The following is a 21,834-nucleotide window of genomic DNA, read 5'->3' as shown; positions in this document are numbered from 1 at the left end:
AGTTTTAGAATTTGATAACAATATTCCTTGGTGTTTTCAGTTTGGGGTGTCTTTCAGGAGGTGATTGATGGATTCTTTTGGTGGCTCTTTTGCCCTCTGGATCCAGGACCACAGGGCAGTTTTCCTTGAAGATTCTTAGAAGATATTTTACAGGCTCTTTTTTTCATCATGAATTTCTTGTAGACCAATAATTCTTAGATTTTCTCTCCTGGATCTTTTTTCCAGGTCAATTGTTTCTTCAATGAAATATTTTACATTTTCTTCTTTCTTTCTTCATTCTTTGGATTCTTTTTGACTCATTCTTGATGTCTCATAGAGTCATGAGCTTCTACTTGTCCAATTCTAATTTTTAATAGATTGTTTTCTTCACTTAACTTTTGCATCTTCTTTTCCATTTGTCCAATTGTTCCTTTTAAGGAGTTATATTTTCTAGTTAGGTTTTATACTTTCTTTTCCTTATGTCCAATTTCCCTTTGTAAGGAGCTGTTCTCTTTAGTGAATTCTTTTTTTCCCATAATTTTAAAATCATTGGCCACTTTTTCTTCTACTTTTCTAATTTGGTTTTTAACGTCCTTCTTGAGCTTTTCCAAAATGCTCTTGGACTTGAGACCAGTTCATTTTCCCTTCTGAAGTTTCAGATGAGAGGACAATATCAATACTTATCTCTTTGGTACTCCTGTTTTGATCCTTGTCCCCATATTAAGATTCTATGGTCTTTTCTTTTCTGGTTTGGTTCTTGCTCATTACAAGGATCTTTTCCTGGATTTTAAAGTGGATCTCTGCTTCTGAGGCACCGGTAGCTCTGTATCACAGTTCCTGTGCTTGGAACTTGAGGGTCTGTGTATTGTGACCTCTGGTTCTTTCAGCTTCAAGCCAAAATTCTGCAGCTTACCTTGTGCTGAACTGACTGCTGTACCAAAACAGAAGCCAGGTGAACTCTTTTGGTGTTTCCTTGAGTTACCCCGGAGTTTGCTGCATGAGGTATGGGAGGGAGGGGTACTCTGGCAGCAGGAGGTTTCCTCTCTTGACCTAGAGCACAGGCAGATTCAGTGGTTGGTGAACCCCATCTGTGATTGTGTCTTCCTGATTCCTCTACCTGTTCTGAGTCAAGCCTGGGATACTGATGTGGGCCCTTGTGGACTCCACTACCCTGGGGCTCAAAATTTCCTCCCAGGTAGTTGAGGTGGGGGCTGTCTGAGACAACTCTATACTTATACAGCTTCAACCACAGCAAGAGGAAGCCCTCTTTGTGATTTTCCTAGTCTCTCTGACTAAGAGGCTGTTTACTCCTTCAGCTGATTCCACTATTATAGGATGTTTCCTAGGGAAATGTTCTCTGGGTTTTTCAAGGTCTACAAGAGAAGAGGTCCTCTGTTCAATTAATTCTTGATCATATTTGCCTAATTTGTTCCATTGAACAACTTTTATATATTTAAAATCAGTATCAAAGTGCTTTGGTGATTACTGCTTTGTAGTAGTATATTTTGAATCTAGTTCTGCTTGGCTTATTCCTTCTCACTTTTTTCTTTATTTCCCTTGGATCTTTTTATCTCTCTGAATTTTGTTATTACTTTGTCTAATTCTGTAAAGTAGAAGAAATCCTTTGCTACTTTCATTGTCCTGGCACTGATTTTATATGTCAGTCTGGGTGGTATTGTCTCTTAGATCTTTTATACACAGTGAAGAATTTTGAAAGGAATGTAGTTTTGGATGTCTTCCTGATGATTTTGTTCCTGATATTGAGAAAGTGGATTGCTTTGTGGAATTGTTTTATACCATACTGCTTTGCTAAAGTTATTAATTCCTTCCATTAATTTTGTTTCATTTTTAACTTACTTCAATCTATTTAAAATAATTAGTTCTTGTACTTCTTCATTCTTGAAGAAGACCAAAATAGCATCAATATGTTAGATTCATGTTACAATGTGTCCAATGGTCGCTGATTAGGCCAATAAGAGCTTAGAATTATCTACCATGAGTTGGACACAGGTAGCCCATGAGAATATTCAGATTCTCTAAATTTTTGCATCTCACATTTCTTTTGGGCTATGTAAGTTCTACTTTTCTCATAGAACACAGTACCTTCTCTGATGAGGGCGTACCATGCTGGGCTGTCCTGTGCCAAGTTTTTTAATGTCACACAATCAGTTTCAAAGTTCTTAAGAGAAACATTGAGAGTATCCTGGTATCATTTTTTTCTGATTGTCATGTAAGTGCTTACCATGAGTGAGTTCTCCCTAAATTAACCTTTTTGGCAAGTATATATTCAGCATTCAAACAGTTGACAAACCCATTGGAATTGTGCTCTCTGCTGTATAGTTTGGATGCTTGGCAGTTTAGTTCACAGAGGATCTTAGTGTCTTCTATATTATTCTGCCAAGTGATTTTCCTAAGACAATTGAAATGCAAATGATTCAGTTTCCTGGCATGTCACAGGTATTCTGTCCATGGTATACAACGAGGTCAGCATAATGGCTCTGTAGACCTTGAGTTTAATAGTCAGTCCAATATCTCTTCTCTCCCACAGTTTCCTTCAGAGCCTCCCAAAAACTGAGCTAGCTCTGGCTATGTATGTTTCAACCTAATTGTCATTGTGTACATCCTTGTAAAGTACACTGGTAAGTTAAGTGAACTTATCTACAGTATTCAAAACTTCTCTATTTGGTGTAAGCAATGGTTCTTTGTCTGGATAATGAAGCACCATTGTTTTCCTGGTGTTAATTGTTAGGCCAAAATTAGCACAGCCCACAGAGAATCAAACCATACTTTGTTGGATCTCAGCTTCAAAGGATGTGTTGAGTGTACAATCATCTGCAAATAGAAAATCATGCACCAAATTTCTCTCCACTTTGGTCTTGGCTAGTGATCTTTTCAAGTTGAAGAATTTGCCATCAATGCAGTAGCTGATCTTGATGCTGAGTTGGTCCTTACTGAAGACACTTGAAAACATGTCCAAAAATATCATGATAAAAAGAATGGGAGCAATCACAGAGGTTCATTTCACTCCATTGGTGACTGGGAAAGTATGAGTACATTATCCATTATCCAGAACCTTGGAAACAAGAGGGGTTTGTTAAGGGATTAGATAATGGGGAGGACTCCCTTTTATCGATTGGTGGTTAAACATCCCAACTGCTTTCTGACTGGTTAACTATTGTTGTCCTGTTGGGTCAATATTGATAAGTATTGTGATCCTTTCTTCAGCTAAAGGGGCGGTATGATTGTGGATGAATGAAATGATACAAATATGTTCATATATGTGAAGTGGATGTCGGGGTGGTGGGTTGGTAGAGGAAGTGGCTATATTTAGTCTGGAGGTAATTTTACTTGAATTCCATCAATTTGATCCTCACAGTTACACTAAGAAATAAGTGTTGTCATTATGCTCACTTTACAGTTGAGGGAACTGAGTCAGACAAAAGTTAATTCACTTGCCCAGATTCACATAGATAATGTGCCCAAATTTAGATTGCAAGTCAGAAAGGCCTGCAACTTCTTCAAAGACTTCAGGAGCATGGCTTTATGCACTACACCACTTAGATGACTGTTCATATAGGGGTTTTTAGTCCCTTAGGGTGGAGTCCTCTAAAAGAGGTAAGGAAAGGGTGATTAGAGTTTGAAGGAATCATGTTATTCCCCTGCTCCAAGGCAGGAGGCCAGACTAGAGATCTCGTGGCTACAAGTGGGACCACATCTATGGCCTCCTGATCAAAATATCCAAAGTTGGATACGATAACTCTAGAACCCTTACCCTACTCTTAGACTCTCTTCTTTTAGTCAATTAAACCTGCCTTTCACAATCAAAGGAACATTTAGTCAGTGTACTGTGGTCATGTAGTCAACTAAACAAATTAAAAATGAAAAGAAAAGCATTAAATGCTTCTACATGGAGTGCTCTATCCCACACTCACAAATAATGAATAAGATTTAAGGCTGGACTTCCTTCTCTTAGTTCTTAGTAAGAGAATACAGTTAAAGTATCAGAAGGGATTTGAACCCACCCCTCCAAAAGGAGAAAAGGACAGTCAGAGAGTGAAAACAGAGTCTTGAGTCTGACACCTTAAACACTCAGCCTTGGTATAGTATATAGAGCACCAGTGAAGGGAGTCAAGAGGACCTAAGTTCAAATTTCACCTCAGACACTTAATACTCACTAGCTGTGTGATCTTGTGTAAGTCACTTAATCCCACTTGTCTCATCCTGGGTCATTTCTAGTCTTCCTGAAGAATATCTGGTCACTGGATTCAGATGGCTCTGGAGGACAGGTGAGGCTAGTGATCTGTACAGCCCTCCCTCACTCAGAACAAAGTCAAGTGCAAGTCATGTTATTCTTTCTCTGATGACATGGTCTCCTTTGGCAATGAAAGATGACCACACACACAAGAGGATACAAAGTGGGAGACAGCTACCTTCCCTTTCCTTTCAGTACCTCATATGATTTTCAAAAGTTGCCAGGGCCAGCTACTCTAGTTTTGATCCCTATGTACCTCAGATTCAGTGGAGCATCCATCATAGTCCCAGTTCTTCCCTCCCTGGTCCTATCACCAGAAGAGTCTTGGGCTTAAGTTATAGCCAAACTGTTCAAATCCTAAATTGTCAGTATGACTATCAGGACAGCTTGACACCCCTGTCCATGGGGAAGCTGCAGGGTGTACAAAACTCAAGAGCACAATAGAGATTGATTTGTTTTATCTAGAGTAATCAGGCTTAACAAAACTGCCTTTAAACATTAAAGAACAGCTTAATGGAACAGGAGTCTTTGGATTTAAGCATCTGTCCAAAAGGATGAAAGGGAAAATGGGAAGAAAAAGTTGGGAGGAAAAAAAAGATACTTCATTCACCTGGATTCGTGACTGGGGGTAAGGAGGACATCTATTAAGGCTTTGGTTTATCTTCTACTTCGGTACTGCCATCCCAACTCTTTGTGGCAGATGAAGACCTTGGCTGCCTTGGTGACATGCTCAACTCCATCTCTGCCACCTCTGCCAGAAGCAGTGTCTGCCTTCCTATCTCTGTCATGAAACTCCTGAAAGCATCATTTAAGCTATCACTGGGATTTCCTTATTCTCCTCTCTTAATTTCCAATATTTCTCTGAGCAAGAAAATGAGAAAAACTCTAAATTCCAGAATTCTCAGAGAAGTTTTAAATTACTGCCCCCTGAGATCTCCAACATTGTCCTCCTACCAAGAGAGGGATCACATATGTCATTCCTGTCTTTACTTTGTTTCCCAGGGGCTAATTAAGAATGAGGTAGGAGAACCATTGAAAGTTGAGAGATTCTTTCTTTTTCCTTCCCATAATCTTTCCACTCATTCAGTTTCTTCTTCCCTAACAACTTTCCCAGTAAGTATGCTTGTTTTCCTTCATTTGCCTCTTCCTTCTCCATATCTTCACTAACCCATGTGGAGCCACCTTTTTGCTGTGTTTAAGACTTCAGACAACTGGAGAAGGCAGTTTCTGGATTCCTTGTGATCTAGAAGGTGTATAAGGCTGCATGTGACTGCTTACGTACTCCACAAGATATGCTGCCAATTTGGGGCTAGATATTTTTTTCTTTTTCCCTATTTACCAGTTTCTAAAACATGTGACAATTCACTTTTTTTTTGCCTCATATAGTTCTTTCAGTATGAATTAAACATTCCTAATATCTTGAAATACAGCTCTGATATACCAGGCTTTAATAAAGCCCATTTCATTCAAATATAGGTACTTGACTATGTCTTTGAACTCAAATCACTCTGGCTCTCACTGATTGATCAATAATTGGTCCAGCCCAAGCCTCACTTACTCATTGTTTGGGTTTTGATGACTCAGAGTGAGTATAAATAGTATAAATAAATGATGGTATTCCACTCTCACATTGATTCTTTTATGGGTCACACACACATATTCTGAAATCCAGACACACTGGCCTCCTTTATGTTCCTCAAACCAGACATTCCATGTCCTGACTCCAGGCATTTTCTCTGATTACCTGCATGCCTGGGTGCTCACTCCCCTCATCTCCACCTCTTGGCTTTCCTGGATTCCTTCAAGTGTCAGTTCAAAATCCTCCCTTGTATAGGAAGCCTTTCTCTATCTCTTCTTAATTCTAATGCCTTCCCTCTGTTGATTATTCCCCATTTATTATGGATATAGTTTGCATGCCCATTTTTATTTATATGTTGTTTCCTTTATTAGGCTGTGAAATCCTTGAGATCAGGAACTGTCTTTTACCTTCTTTTGTATCCCCCTTCCTTAGCACAATATCTAATATGTAGTAATGTGTGAGTTAGTGAAAGTTATCTCATTCTAAAGTAATGGACAGTCTCTAAAATTGAGCCAGGCCTAAAAGGAGGTTGGAGGCCTCAGTTTCAATTTACCCTGAATCAGGTGATTTTGGGGAAAACTGATTTTTTTAACTCCTTTGCAATGCTCTAATTGCCACATCAGTGCATCTAGTGCCAAATAAGGACTTACACATTTATTTGGACTAGAACTCATCCTAGTTTGGGGCAGCAGATTGTGAGGCCACCTAACTCCACTAATGGGGATAAAAGGCACAGGACAGGGTGGGGTAATTCTGTAGATGTATATAACCTGCTTCTATGTTGGATACAGACTCTCCCCTCACTAGTCCGCCCTGGTGAGGAGGATGCCCAACTCTTGTGAGACTTGCTAATAAATTTTCTCTTCTGTCTCTACCTAGAGAAGTCTCTGTGGTTTGTTCAGAGTCTTAGGTGGCCTTCTACCCCATGCAGTAGGTACTTATTAAATGTTTATTGACAGACAGAGGGAGTACTTCAGTCTTTTGGAAAGCCTCTCATGCATGTTCCTGAGGTTCTCAAGACACTCATTGAGTAGTGTGCCCACCTAGCAGGTAATTCAGATAGGAACATTCCCCTAATGGGTACAATTCTGTCACATGGTCTTTCTGAAGGTTTAAGGAAGGTAGCACAAGAGCCAGTTTGGAATGTTTCTAAAGCAGTGTCACCTCTGTAGTGCCCCAAGTGTTATACTGTGGTGGTGCTAAGGAAAAACATTTACCTTTGCTAGCTTTTTCTAGGCCCTCCAAATTACATAAAATTAAATATATTTTACATGAATAAAATACACATCACCAGGATTAGAAAGGAAGTGGCCAACCAGGTCAATTTTGTACTATATGTCTCTTCTTTTAGGGGTATGATATCTAGTATATATCAGGAAGTAACAGAAACATATGAGGCTAAGGACCATTCCTTAAAGGCTAAGTGATCAAAGAATTAGGAATATCCAATGTTGCAGAAACTGTGGAAAGACAGTGACATTGAGGCACTGCTGATGGATCTGCAAATTGGTTAAAGTATTCTAGACACTCTTGAAATCATGCCAAAAAAATGACTAAAATGCCTATACCTTTAACTCCCAAGATTCCACTGTTAGGCAAATACCATAAGGAAGGTAAGGACAGAAAGAAAGGCTCATAATACACCAAGGTATTGATGTAGGATCAAAGAACTGTAAACAAAGTGTTGAGGTTTGGGGTGATATGGGACCCCAAAATACCAATATACCTGGTCCTGCTCAAATGAATTCGACAGAAGCCTTCGTAAAGCCAAAGAAAAACAAAGTTTATTAAAGATTCCCCATACTGGGTTGACTCTTAAGGAGCCTAGGCATTTGAAAAGCTGGTCATATAGAATCTCAGCTAGACAGAATCCGAGCTGCACTGAATCTGAGTACCTTCTTGGCAGAGAGATGGAACTTAAATAAAGAAAAAGAATGAGGGCAGTATCCAGGTGTTGCCAAGTAGTCTGGGAGTCCCAAAGATGGTCTTGGTAGGGGAACATCAGCCTGCAATGTAGATCAAGTCCAGGGAGGATCCTTATGGGAGTGGCCAGTAGTCCAGGCAATCCACAATCCGGGCTGGGAGACTTGGACTTCAAGAGAATGTTAAGAAGTGGTTGGTAGTAGGATAAAGGGAGGAATAGAAAAGAAAGCTAAATCAAATAAGGAAAATTCGAGTACCCCTCTGGCCAGGCTTTCCTGGACCCTTCAGACAAAAGGGACCAAAACCCTCCTGGTCCAGGGACAAAGGTCTCGGCTTGGGTTTGTATCCCATCAAAAGTAGATGGAATTCATTATGGAATGGCTAAAATAATTGTGAAATACAAATTTAATATAATATTATTTTCTTTTAAGCAATTATAAGAAAACTGTAAAGAAGCATGAGAAGACATATACATTGATGTAAAGTGAATTAAAGAGAACCAAGAAAACAATACATGCTATGACTGTAAAGAATGACAACCAGAAACAATCCTTGGATTATGTATGATTTTATTGAAGAAAATTGATCTGAAAGAAGAGGCATTGCAGTTCTTTCCATTCTTTGAAGTTTATCAGTGCAGGACATTGCATCTACTCAGAGATTTGGTTATACCATGTTGGTTAGCTTTGCTAAGATGATTTCAAAATTTTTTTCTTACTCTTTGTTGCAGAAGATGTCTTACTAGGTGGGAGAAGGATGAAGTGGGAACTGAAGGTGATATAAAATCAAAAGATAGCAATTAAAACAATTAATGGTACAATCTGACCACTCTATGCCTTAGACTTTGAAGCATATCTTCCCATTCCATTAAGTGATTCATAGAATCTATTGCTTTGTTATTTCTATTGAAAAGTTCTAGGCAGTATTATTTTCTGGATTATGGAATTCAAGGTTTTGGTTAGTCACTCTTAGTTACTTTTGGGGAAGCCAGTAATTCTTAAGTTGTTTTCGTAAAATAAATCTATCAAGTGGTAAAGTGGATGAAGTGCTAGAGATAGATTCAAGAATGAATGAAAACAAATACCTGAAAGGCTTCCATGTTGAAGAAGAAGTTGATTTCTTCTCTTGCTGGGATCAATAGGTACATATTATTTAGATCATATTCAGGGCTGAGGTCAAGAAAAGCTTCTTAGCAATTAGAGCTAGCCCACAAGTGGGATGGACTGCCTCAGGGAGTGGTTGGTTCCCTTTCACTGAAGTCTTCAACAGAAGCTGGATGGCTACTTGTCACGCATAATGTCGTTGGTATTTCTTTTTCAAGCATAGATAGTACTACATCATAGAATCACACAGTGTTAGAGTGAAAAGGATTCTCAGGGTGGAACACATACATAGAAAACAATCCCTCCTACAGGAAACCCAAACCCTTTTCATCAATGACCTCTTGCCATGGAGAATTCACAGTGCTCTGAAGTGGCTCATTCTACTTTAGGATAGCTGTAACTGTTAGGAAGTTTTTCCTGTCATCAAACTAATATTTCTGTCTTTACAACATCCACTTCATTGTTCCTAGTTCTCTTGCATAGGTCAGATAGAATAAGTCTAATCTCACTGAGGCCTCTTTCACCTTGGACATTTAGTGATTCAAAAACCATGGTCATAACAACTGATTAAGAACAATATTTTTAATATTTTAAATTTGTATATACTTTTTAAATGTTGCTATATTGAATACTTATAATATCCTAACTATACAAAATGAAAACTTTCACACCATAAAGACCTAGTGGAAGACATCTGAACCATGTGGAAATAAGACAAAGTACACATAATTCCCATCATACTCTCTATCAAAAGTGTCCTGAAGGTATCTTCAGGGAGTCTACAGAAAACAAGTTTACATGCTAGCATTTTTACTCATTTTCTGCTCAGTGACATAAAGTAGTCACAATATTTAGCTGTGAAATAGCTGGAAGAAATTTGGTTAGCCCTGTAGTATAGGGTGTTAAATGAGAGGCCTGGCTCCTCTGGGCATACTCTGTCTTCACTACAGATAAGGAATAAAGGTGATAAAGAATCAAGTCTGTTTCTCCAAAGATCCTCATAGAACACCAGATTGCTAGGCATCAGTCAGGATGGGCTCCAGGTGTGGCATTTGTATTCCATGTCAGCAACAGTCTCACTGTACTCTGGGTATGGAAAAACCAGACCTTTCCTAGGGAAAAATATGAGACCTGAGATTTTTCAGAATATATTTCAAGATTTTTCCAGAGTCCTGACTCTAACAAGAAATATTTTCTGGGAAGGATAAGGCAAGGAGAAGAGTGATTAAAGGAAACAGAGCCCTAAAAAGGAGTTATAGCTACAGAGGCAAAATCACTGGGGTCAGAAGGGGTAGTGAAATGAAGTGGATGTTGCTTGCAGGTCAAGTCTAGTGTGTTGCCCAGTGGTGGGGAATGCTCGTCCTTAAGGCCTCATCTGGTCTTAGATAACTATAAAATTAACAAATACTTTTCATTTTTTGAAATTATTAAGTACACAATACTTAGATTTTTTTATAAAATAATATACTTTTAAAAATATATCTAATTAATGTTTCTTGAATGTGGCCTTATTTTATTATGACTAAATTGATAACATGAAAAGGTTCCTCACCCTTTGTAGAGTCAAGCTCACGTATTGTTTCTACAAATGGGAGACCAAAGTATGAATACTGTGACTTGCAGTTTCCTTGAGGTAGGGGGAGAGAAGTACAGTTCTCTTTTCCCCTTTGGGAAACCACCTCAGGGAAGGAGCACGACTATGATGAAACACTGAGAGATGGTGAGGTTGGGGATCAGCTGGAAATAGAAGGAAGAAAAGACAGAATGTGAGAAGCAACACTGTTCACCTCTCAGGGGAGGATGTAGGGACATTTTCCTGGTAGAGGGGAGCTAGTTTCAGCTTTAGACAGAAAGAACAAAGGACAGAACAAGCAGGAAGGAAAAAAAGAAAGAGCATATAGGTAGAGAAAGAAAAAAAAACATAGAGGGAAGGAGTAGGGATGCAGAAATGAAGGGACTATGACATTGATTTTTGTCCCAGAGTGCATCTTCTTCCTTGGGTATCTCCATGTCAAGTCCTAAACCTCCTGGCCTGCCTTCTTCCTTGGTCCATCCCTTTCCCCTGGCTTCATCTTTGTTAGCCTCCCCTTTGTGAACATTTCCCCATTCTCTCCCAAACGGAGCATCAGTGACCCTCTGGGTTAAACACTAGACAATGCTTAAGTCCTTCCCCAGGGACGTCTGGCCTTTTTCTGTATGCCAGTCATTTGACCCAATAAGCCCCAGTTACCTGAGTCACTGAAGTATGAAGACAACCTGAATTTGGGTAAAATACAGCTTTAGCAGTGGCGGCAAAAATATGATGTTCTCAATTGTGGGGAAATTCATTGAAAACATCAGTATCACAAACAAGAATTCAAAATATTCAGGTATAGTATTCAAAATCATCATTCCTAAGAATGTGATGAAGACAAAAATGAGGAACGAAGTCAGCCACTTCATCCAATCTTCCATGAGGATAAACCCTGCAGAGCAGACCAAGGCTTGTCATCTCTCAGAAACTGGTCCAAGGCAGACTATACAGTTTGTTTTCCCCAAGCCCACCTCTAGAATGGCTGGAACCACTTGAATCTTTTCCCACCTGCAGTCACAGCCCACAGCTGGCTTTCTCCACCACCTCTGGATTACCTCACATACCAAATTGCAGAAAACCTGCTGCACCCTCAGGAACCCTCCCCTCTTCCTAGCCCTGAATTTCTCAAGAGATCTCTGGGCCACTGTGCATGTGAACAAGAGAAATCTACATACAGCTGTGGGAAACTGGGCATGTCACACTTGTTTTTCAAAGGGAAAACAGAATCCTTGGAGTCAGGTTGTCTAGAGATTAGAGTAAGAACAGAATGAGGATGGGGAGGTGACCCTCAGTATTTCAGGAGGACAGCCGTTTATTATTGTCCAATTACCCTGCTCCTCCATCCCTGCTCCCATGTCACCATTACCTTCGCAACTGTGACGTGCCCACAAATAGCAAATACAAGTGCCTACTTCCATTGAATATATCACTGCCAGGATCCCATTCAGGTGCCACCAAAAGGCATATCTCAAAATTCGTTCTGAAAGAGGACACAGATGGTCAAGGGCATAATCACTCAGACTCCACACTAAAACCCTTGATTGTCAGCTCTGACAAAAGCACTCAGGATGCTGCCAAAAGACTGGAAGTAGGAGTTTTCTCCAACCAATCTGTCTCATGACCACTGGCCCAAATCTACAACTAAATGGAGGAGGACTGAAGGGGAAAGATGTGATCACTTATGATCCCATGGTCCTCAAAGACACCTCATTACCACTTTCTCATGCAGGGGACATTCCAGAAAAGGATGCAGATGACCAATGTCATGGACAGAAATTGTTAGTGGGAGGATCCAGGGACTCAGAGATAATTCCTTAGCTGCAGTCACAGATCCCAGAGGAAAAAGGAACTAAGGCTATGATATATATTGTATTACTGTAACTTTTCTTTCTCTATTGCCTTATGAGTAGGTCACCCCAGAAAAACTCAAGGGTGTTTATGTTAGAGATTTCTGGTGTTATCTTTGGGTTAAAAGTGTGGGGAATGGTAGAGGCACCAAGTGTTCAAATCCCTCTAACTTCCCACCTCAGATTGGGTTCAAGAGGTATTTTTTGCCCTGACTTTTCATCATACTTACTTCTGTTGACTAGTAAAACATATGTAAAAAATATATATGACATTGTCGAGAAGACACTGATGTTCCTCATCATACTTTCCACCTGTGGATCCATTGGAATTATCTCTTCCTCACCTGAAACAAATCATGTCAACTCAGGAGAATCTGACCTGCATATCCTCTCCTGGCACAGAAAAAAGCAATCCATATTGTTCTTTGGGAATTTCCTCCCCAGTTAGAAGGTCAGATATCTGAACATTTTTCCTGAAGAGAGCAGCATCCTTGTTCTTACTCAGGTGAGAGTATGGAGATATGGCTGATCATATGAAAAACAGGGGTCATGGCCATACACTCCAGTCTTTCCAATTAGTAGACCCATTCTTGGGTCTCTCAGGCCCCTGCTTGCCCCTATTGCTCACCCATAGATTTCTCCACTCAAACCCCAGAAACTGTCCACCAACCTCACAACAGAGCATGCTTAATGAGGATTAAGTTAGACTATATAGAGGAGGCTACAAGGAGTGTATTAGTGTAAAAGAGGTATGAGTCAGGGGTATTAAGCTGCCTGGTCCTCAGATTGACACTTTAAGATTGGACCTGTGGGACCTTAAGATTAGCCCAAGACTATTTCTTCTGGTGATAGGACCAGGGAAGGAAGAGCTGGGACCATGACTGATGCTCCCGTGAATCTGAGGCACATGGAGATTAAGACTAGTCTTACTGGGTCCAGCAATTATTGAAAATCCCAAAGGGACTCTAAACTGCCCTATGAACAGAGGCACCTCAGTGATGCAGTGGACTGAGCACTGGACCTAAAGTCTTCCAAGAAGATGTAACATTTTCTGATTTTCAATCTAACTTTAGACACATATTAGCTGTGTGAACCTGGGCAAGTCACTTAAACTTTGTGTTGGCTCCCTTAACCTTAAAATGGGGATAATGATAGCACTTATTCCTAGTGTGTTTGTGAGGGTTAAATGAGATACTTCAAAATTGTTTAGCAGTGTCTGGCACATAGCAGGTACTGAGTAAAAATTTGTTTCCTTCTTTCTTATGGAAAATGAAAATCTACCTAAACTTATTCCTCATTAATTAACAAACACCACTCTGATCACAACCCTCTCCCATTCCAATATTTATAAACCCCTGTTCATCATTGAAACTCAATTCACTCTCTTTCTTTGCTTGATCCCTTATTCCTCTACCCTTCAGCCCCACCCAGTGTCCCATTTTATTGTTAGCCACTCCTTCAGCTATGCTTTCTGATATGCCTGCTCCTGAAACAACAAAGCTGATTTGATGTGTAAACCTTTTCTTTCCCCCAACTTCCATCTTTTGGCCCTCACTGAGACTTAATCTTCTCCTGATAACAGATCTCCCTGACCACTCTTTTCAACACTGGATGCACTTACATTTCTTTCTCCAACTGACTGGTCAAGATGGGAGAGTTGGAATACTCTTGTTCCCTATTGCTGTTAACAGATTTTTCTCTAGTATCTCTCAATAATCTCTTCTCCTTCAAGGTTCACTCAATCCACATATAACACTGACTCCTTTCTGGTAATTATTGTCTATAGACCTCCAGTACACTCCCCTTCTTTACTTCATGAGTTCAATGCTTGACTCACAGTCTGTCCTCAACTCCTGCTTTCACACTAGTTCACTTCAACATATATACATACATATATACATTTATGCACATGCACACACACACATATGAATGTATTTATATCTCTAGAGATATATAGAGATAGAGATATATGGAGATATAGATACAAATAGATGGGTCCTCAGACATCCTAAACCTAGTTCCTCAACTTATTCATTGCCCTGACCATTTACTTCTCTACCTAATTTAAGCCACCCACAAAAAAAAAAAATATGCCCTTGATCTTGCCACTTCCACAGATGTATCTCTTCTGTGCTCATGAGGTCTGAAACTCCTTTATTTAATCATAATCTATTATCATTTCATCATGCCTTACAACTCCTAACTTTGTTCTTCATCTACATCATGACCCCCAGTCTGTCAAGCCCTCAGTTCTCTCCCAGGCAATCACCGCTCTACTAGCTACACTCTCCTCCTTTCCCCATCTTGGCTTCTTGGCAAACTCGTTTAAGTCTACACTGTCCTCTTCTCCTGAGTCACTTACTCCTTCATCCTCTTATAAAACCTTGCTCTTCTATTCTTCAGTCTTGGATCACTCCCACATTTTTCTTCCTTGTTTGCTACACAGCACTGCTTAATGAAGCTGGAGAAAATGATGGAACTATGATGACTAGGTTTATGTTACATAACCTCGACTGGGTCAAAGCAATGCAATTCTTTTATAATTCCCATATCAACTCACCTTCCCACTCTTCCCAGTGATCCTTCCAAACCTTTATATCCCTCTTCAAACCTCCCACGGTTTCCCCCTCTCCCACTCTCCTAGCTGAGAACCTTGACAAATATTTGAAAAAAATCTGAGGTCATTCATGGATACCTCCCTTTCCTCCTCCTCATTTCACAACACTCAGATGCCTTCTGCTACAGTCTCTATCCTTTTCTTAGCAAAAGCCAACTTCTTTACTTGCACAAGAGATCTCATTCTAGTTCAACCAATTGCTCCTTTCTATCATCCCCACTCTCTCATTTATCTTCAAACTCACTCTGTCTACTGGCTCATTCTCAAAAATCCCACACTCAACCCATCTGTCCTGGCTATCTCTTCTCTTCTTTTGTGGCTAAACTTCTTGAGAAGGTGGAGGCCATTGCACATTATCCCAGTCAATGTCTTGCCATTGGACTTAATTGACTCTGAAGGAGAGAGTGAGGTAGATGACTTTGCACAACCCTACCTCACTTAAGTCCAACTTCCTTGAAAGTTAAAACATCAGACCACTGGTTTCACTGGTCCTCTCTGAGAATGAAGGGAGAACAATAATCTGTGTGTCATACTAGCTGATCCCTGGGGACTCAACTGAGCTGTTCCATTTAGGCAATGCTGCTATTTCCTCCCTCCACCTCTTTCTCTTCATCTCCATCCCCTATTCTCCTCTTCTCCCTCTGTCCATGTGTAGAGTTATATCCTTATATGCAGCTTTGATTGCTTATACTTTGCAAGATTCTTGGGGTTAGACTTTATTTTTTTCTTCCACATTTATTCATTCTATATTTTTTTTAAAAAGCTAGGGCAATTAGCTCTTTGGTCTCATGTAGTTTTCATCCCTGATGTCTTCAAATATGGCTCTGATAAACCAGACTTTGATAAAGCCCACTGGAATTCAAATATAACTATTTGACTATGCCTTTAAACCCAAATCAGTTTGGCTCTTTATTTTCTTCATTGTCTGCCTCAGCTCCCTTAACTGTAAAATGAGGGGGTATTGATAGCACTTCCTTTTTAGAGTCCTTCTGAGGACTGTTTGTGACTGACATTACAATTGCTAATTTGCTACTGAACTGATTATTCCCTAATCCTAGTTAATGGCTTCCTCTCTAGGACTCCTTCCACAGTCTCATTATTCTTCCTTTCTTGCTCCAAATACATTTTCAGTCATTGAACTACACCCTTGTCCCTCCTTTATTTCAGCCCCTCATTCCTTGAGACCCCTCAATGCCCTTGGTCTTGAAGTGCCTTCAACTCTTAAATTCCTTAGCCCAGTTTTGGTGCAGAGACCTTTTGTCCATTCAGAATCCTGAAGAATTATAGTTTCTAACGATGACCTGATGAGAGTTCATATTTTATATTCATTTGGAAGTATCTGATATTGTGAGACCTTGTGTCATACAAAGACAAGAGTTTAAAAACTGATCCTTTCTCTACAATAATAATGATCAACATTTTGTATCACAATTTGGAAATTGCAAAACATTTTACAGATATCATTTCTCATACATCTAATAAGAATTCTCAGAAATAGATTCTACCTCTTCAGTAGGTTTTACTATTGCCATTTTAAATATGGGGAAACTAAGTATCAAAGAGCTTAAGCGATTTTCCTATAGTCACAAAGTTAGTGTCACCAAGGGAATAAAAGCCCAAGTCTGTTGATTCCAACTCTCTATCTACTACCTCATCTGTGCTCCACTCACCAGTATACCTCCCTCCATTGCAAATTCACACACACACACACACACACACACACACACACACACACATATGTGCACTTCCTCCACCTCCAGAAGACCCCAGGGACTTCTCAGCAGTCATCTGTCAAGGCATCAGGCTCTCTGCTTCATTTCCTCTGAAATGTATTGGGTGGGGGTGATAAGGGAGTGGGAAATTCTAGTATTGTGAAGTCACGTGGAAGGATGATACCTTGGAGATGATGAAGTCCAAAATTCCCCCCACCCCACCACTACATCCCACTCCATATTTACTCAATATACACATTGCATCATAAGAAAAATAGCAAAAAGACAGAAGGAGACTTATGGAAGGTCACACATATTATTTATGAAGTTGCCTACCTTGGCACCTAGGAGAGGTCCTCTGGAGTGGGAGTAGATTCTGTGTTCCACCTAAAGAGAAAATGAAAATTAAATTACAGACAGCTAAGTGAGTGGTTTTGAAATTTTGGGAGACTATTGGGTAGGGATAGGTCAGGTGACAGGACTTGGTGACAGCCACTAAGTAGGTGGAGTTCTAGAACGCTATCTGAATCTAGAAACATGAAAGAAATGTTTGAATTATGGCTGGACTGTTAGCAGCCCTGCTGTAAACGTGGGGATGAACTGGAGCCAAAGGATATTGTGAAGGAAAAAACGAGGCTGAAGAAAGAGCAGGGTAGTTGTACATGACAGTAACAGGGATAGTCTCTGAGGGGGCCTTTGACTTGAAGCCTCTGGTGCCATTTGTTATTTTCCTGGTAGATAAATTTCCTATGACTCTCTTTTATATTTCTGTTCTTTGATAAAGGAGCCTCTGGTATGTGACTGGCCATAATTGCTGGAATGAGGGAATAAACAGCATGGAGACCAGTTCATGTGGAATGGGATGTGAGGGAGACAGAGACAAGATCAGCTGCTCATGCAAAGCCACAATGTGACCCTTGGAATTCTGGAATTAAAGAACAAAGGTAGGACATGAGTGCTTAATGAGTAGCTACTATGCCCAACACTGCGCTGAGTGCTTTAAAAATATTATCTATTTTGATCTCCACATCCACCCTGGAAGGTAAATATGATTGTTATTATCCCTATGTTATACTTGAGGAAAGCAAGGCACATAGAGGTTAAATAACTTCTCCAGGGTTCCATAGTTAGTAACTATCTGAAGTTGGATTTCAGCACATGTGTTCTGACTTCAGTCCCAGCATTCCATCCACTGTATCATATTGCTGCCTGTAGAAACAGCTGCCCCTCTGGAGAGCCAATTGGTGTAACTGATGCTGTGTACTGGACATGAATTTCAAGGGGGGGCATTACAAAAGCAGAATGATTTATTGGCAATAATCAGGGGCATCTTATGCTCTACTCTGGCTGGAGAACATTCCACTGAAGAATAAGGACCTGAACTCAGTCAGAAATTTCTGAAATACGTGCTTTATGTTGAAGGGCTCAATATTTGTAATGAAGCAGCATTCCCATGGTATTTGTGTGGACATCGGAGGCAAAGGGATGTTTCAAAGAGGATTGGCCACTGGGCCAGGAAGAATAACTCATTCAACAGATTTTAAATGGAGAGAGAATTTCCACTGTTGCTGCTTTCTTTCTCTCTTTTTGCTTGAGGCTTAGATCTCTCTCTTTCTGGGAATTCTCATGAAAAGTTGAGAAGGACATCTCCTACACCCTGCCACTTTGTCAGCAATGGTAACTGCTCACATATAACAGCATTAATTGCCTAGACCACTCTGAGACTCATTCTTGGGTTCCTTCTCCTTCATGTTTCTGTGCCTGAGCAAAACTGACCAATAATGGTCCTGAGATAGGCCTTTAGGTCATCCTAGGGCTCTTAGTTGGAGCTCATTGGCAACAGAAAGAGCTTTCTGCAGCCACATCTGATTCACAGAAGATTACCAGTGATAGGAGGTTGGGGCCAAACCTTGGTAGACTTACCAGAAGATGTGGGACTTGAGGTAATTGTTTGGACATTGCAGAGTCAAGGAGAAAGTGAAACAGCTCATTCAAATATCAAGCTCTAGAGAGAATATCATTATAATTATGGGTTATGCTTAATGTTTTAAGTCTTTGCCAGTGGACATATATAAGACTTTCCATTTTTAAGTATTGTGTGGAAGAAACAAATAACAATCCTGTACTGATTCACATTTTATACTAATTCCATCTATACTTCCTTTTGTGGAGACCCTAGACATGAGGTAACTGAATCTTTCAACCCTGCTCCTCCCTGTTCTCTTCCTTGCATTCACTTGTCCCTCACAGAGGCCTCTCCCAAAACCCAAGAAATTTTTCTTTTCAATCATACACCAGAGCATATTCACAGAGAAAAATTATGAACTTTACAAAGGGGACTGCAGGAAGGGTATAGTTTTGTTGGGTGTACTAAGTGGCTATTTTCTATATCTTGGAGGGAAGAAATGTTGTGATCTCTTTTAGAAGTGTTGAGTTGAAAACTTTACTTGTATGTGATTACTTTTTTCCATAGAGAGAAGAAGGATAACATACCCAGTTAGTTAATCTATGTAGAAGAAATAAAGACCAGTGGAGACCTCATCAATGCCATCAAGAGATTTTCTCAGTATCTGAGAATGAGCCTATGGTGACAGAATGATCACCATCTTGTGAGTCAAAGGTAGAGGGATGAGGTAAGGAAGGTGATCCCAAATCACAGGGAGGATCCTGATGAGACAAATGATGCTTGTACACGTGGTCAAGCAAGGGTAATCTCTCTATGCCAAGAGAGAATCAGCAAAAGCCAACCTAGATCTAGATGGTGTGCATTTCTGCATCTGGGATGCAGTATTTTTCTTTCTTTTTGTTTTTGTCTAATGACCTTTTCTGGGCCTGTATATTATAAATGGTCTATATATTATAAAAATTTTTCACTGATCTGTAGAACATAAATCTGTATATTCACTTTTTCCTTCTCAATAAACAGTGGGGAAAAAAACAACATCCCAAACACTGATCATTTGGAGTAGGGTGAGACAGTCGGGAAAAGAAAAAAGGGAGAGAATGGTAGACTGAGCCTCTCAGTCCTAATGGCAATGTTCTTCAAAAGGGAAAGGTAACTAAGCATGCAGGTGTGGTGGATCTTCCCTTTCTATGCTCTCCTTTGTTATCCTTGCTTCCTCATCTTTCTACCCCACCCTTCCTCTTGCATTTGGGGTGTTGAACTTCTCCTCATATGGTTATAATATTCTAGACAACAGCAGACTTATTGTTTTATGTAATGCTAGTCTGTCCTTTAATTAAAAATAACACTAAACTCCAGTATTGCTGTTAAGATTTGGTCCAGAGCTTCATAATCAGCATCTCAATTTGTACCATGAGGTTATTGTAACACACTTTATCAGATGTCTTAAGGAAATCCAAAGTAATACTGTGTACGTGGTCTCATTTTCCAAATTGTGTTTTGTGGCACCTTCATTATCTCATGAGGAGGGAGAAGTTCAATGAGATGATCTTGATATCAAAATTTCTATTCCTTTAGAGGCAGCTAAGTAGCACAATGAATAGGGTACTGTATCTGGCATCAGGAAGACCTGAGCATAAATCTGACCTTAGACATATACTAGATGTGTGATCCAGGGCAAGTCAACCTTGCTTGCCTCAGTTTCCTCAACTCTAGAACCCTACTTCACAGGGTTGTTGTGTGAGGATCAAATAATACAAGCTTTGTAAAGTACATTTCTGGCACATAGTAGGCTTCTTATAAATGGCCATTCCCTCTCCCTAAAATAGAAATTTTACATATTCATAAATTTACATATGTATATATACATATATAGCAAAGAAAATAACTGCAGAGATTTTTTCCATATCAACCTAAGGTCTACATGATATATTTAGCTGACAAATACATCTAACCATCCTTATTTCCTGCTGTATTCCAGAAGCCCCCTAGATTGTCCTCCCTCGGAAGGAGAATTTGTAGATCCCATGTATATATTCCCAAGTTCACTGTTCCCTGAATGAAATTGTTAGGGAAGTATCAGTCCTTGATCCACCATCCTTGATCTAGCAGTCTAGTAATCATGTTCTGGATTGTGTATGTGATAGAGTGCTATGGCCTTCCTAGGCCTGGAGATGAGATACCACAATGGTTTTATACCACAGATGTGATTATAATTACAAGCTGAACCTTTGCTCTGGCCCCTTCTAGTGGACCCAATATAAGGTCATTTCCATGACACATGTGCTCTGATGCCTTGTTAAAAGGCACCCACAACAGGAGTCTCTCAGTTCATTCCTTACTTCCCATTACATTAGGAAAAGGAGGAACATTATTTCTAAAAGGATTGACCACTCAACCAGAAGGATCTATACATTTAGAAGGTTTAAAAAGTTAAACAATCTCCCTTCTCCATCCCCCCATTCACTTGAATATTTCTCTTGGAATTACTCTTTTTCAGACTTTCAATATAAAGGGGGAGAGGGGATTTCTCCTTTTACTTCCTTTTCAGCAACAGCTTTTGTGAATATGTGCAGGTGCAGTGTGTGCACATACCTGCATGAGACCAAATCTTCAGTCCTTAATTGCTTTTTTTTTTTTTTTTTATTATTTCTTACGTGAACACAATTGATGGAGCAGCAAACATAAGATGGATGGGGACCACCTCATGAATTCAGGTGCTTCACAGTCATTGAAAGTTCTGGGTGCTTGCTGGCAAGAAGTGTTTCCTACAATAATGTTGCTTCTTCAAGACTTGATGACCAACAGGAGGATGAGTCATGCATGCCTGGCTAGCCAAAACAAGCTACTCATTCAACATGAAGGTGAAATCCCTGTTCAACAGACTGGTAATCCTTCTGGATGTCTTTTCCTCCTGGCAATGCATAGTAAAAATGATGGATAACATAAATCCTGCAAGTGTCTATTGATAGGTGACTTTGTTATGGGTTGCTGCTTCATCTTTTAAGTATTTGTCAGTGTACACTTGTACCTTCTCTGCTTTAGGTAGAAGGTCCTTTTCTGGAAAAAGAAATAAATCACTATACTAAGCCGAATATTTAGTACTTTGTATATTGAGAAATTATTAGAAAGGATCTTGTTCATGCATTTGTGATGTCCCTTCAGATGAAACATACCCTAAATTTGGTTAAGAGGTTTTCTCTGGAGTTCTGATTTTGGGTAGGGTATAAGAAGCCAGACAGTATAAGACAAGACTATTCCCATTTCTTTAGAGATCATGCCTGCTTAAAGCTAAGACTGAGGCTTCCTCATGGGAGAGTGCCCCCCAACAGCCCTGTGACATAGG

The 21,834-nt window shown here is 39.9% G+C and overlaps 2 long non-coding RNA genes across 6 annotated transcripts; one reads left to right on the top strand and one right to left on the bottom strand.

Moving 5' to 3' along the window:
- The first annotated feature begins 881 nt into the window (after positions 1–881).
- On the top strand, positions 882–21,576 carry LOC140498189 (uncharacterized). Of its 5 annotated transcripts, XR_011965019.1 has the most exons (5): positions 902–981; positions 17,370–17,529; positions 19,059–19,218; positions 19,512–19,640; positions 21,168–21,576. It is a non-coding gene; the product is annotated as an uncharacterized lncRNA (long non-coding RNA). The 5 variants fall into 5 exon arrangements; XR_011965018.1 differs by lacking the exon at positions 19,512–19,640 and having other exon boundaries at positions 882–931; XR_011965015.1 differs by lacking the exon at positions 19,512–19,640.
- LOC140500213 (uncharacterized) lies at positions 8,240–14,426 on the bottom strand. Its single transcript, XR_011965641.1, has 3 exons — positions 12,487–14,426; positions 8,818–11,889; positions 8,240–8,501 (listed from the first exon to the last, which is right to left on the bottom strand). It is a non-coding gene; the product is annotated as an uncharacterized lncRNA (long non-coding RNA).
- Positions 21,577–21,834: the final 258 nt, after the last annotated feature.

The sequence above is a fragment of the Notamacropus eugenii genome, chromosome 4, assembly GCF_028372415.1.
Source record: "Notamacropus eugenii isolate mMacEug1 chromosome 4, mMacEug1.pri_v2, whole genome shotgun sequence".
Taxonomy (NCBI): Eukaryota; Metazoa; Chordata; class Mammalia; order Diprotodontia; family Macropodidae; genus Notamacropus; species Notamacropus eugenii.
This window is presented reverse-complemented; position numbering and strand designations above follow the sequence as displayed.